The 287-nt window shown below is 41.8% G+C and overlaps 1 protein-coding gene across 1 annotated transcript in view; it reads left to right on the top strand.

Moving 5' to 3' along the window:
• The window catches only part of LOC119591727 (balbiani ring protein 3-like), a gene marked incomplete in the record, with an annotated part of 83,966 nt that overhangs the window by 33,779 nt on the left and 49,900 nt on the right, over positions 1–287 (top strand).

The raw sequence follows: 287 nt of genomic DNA, 5'->3' as shown, positions 1-287 counted from the left end.
CGTGAAACAGAGGTAGAGCGTAACCCTATGTCATGTGCTTTTCCCATGTTCTGCGATCTGTGCCATAGCTATGCAACATTTCCCCTCGGAGCCTTCATGTTGGTTTATAATTTACGAACTGCAATTCCGAATATGTGGCTTCCAACCCTCGTGACGTCACAGTATGAGCCAGCGTTGTTATCCGCAGTATATCAAATATGAGATGTTTAAATCACATTTTTTAACTGTAAAGGTGAAACTTCGTGTCACTGGCACTTTAAATGTTCCATTGCAACTGCAATTGTCAA

This window comes from Penaeus monodon, chromosome 29 (assembly GCF_015228065.2).
Source record: "Penaeus monodon isolate SGIC_2016 chromosome 29, NSTDA_Pmon_1, whole genome shotgun sequence".
In the NCBI taxonomy this organism is placed as follows: Eukaryota; Metazoa; Arthropoda; class Malacostraca; order Decapoda; family Penaeidae; genus Penaeus; species Penaeus monodon.
The sequence above is the reverse complement of the archived record's forward strand: the minus strand, read 5'-3'. Positions and strand labels throughout refer to the sequence as shown.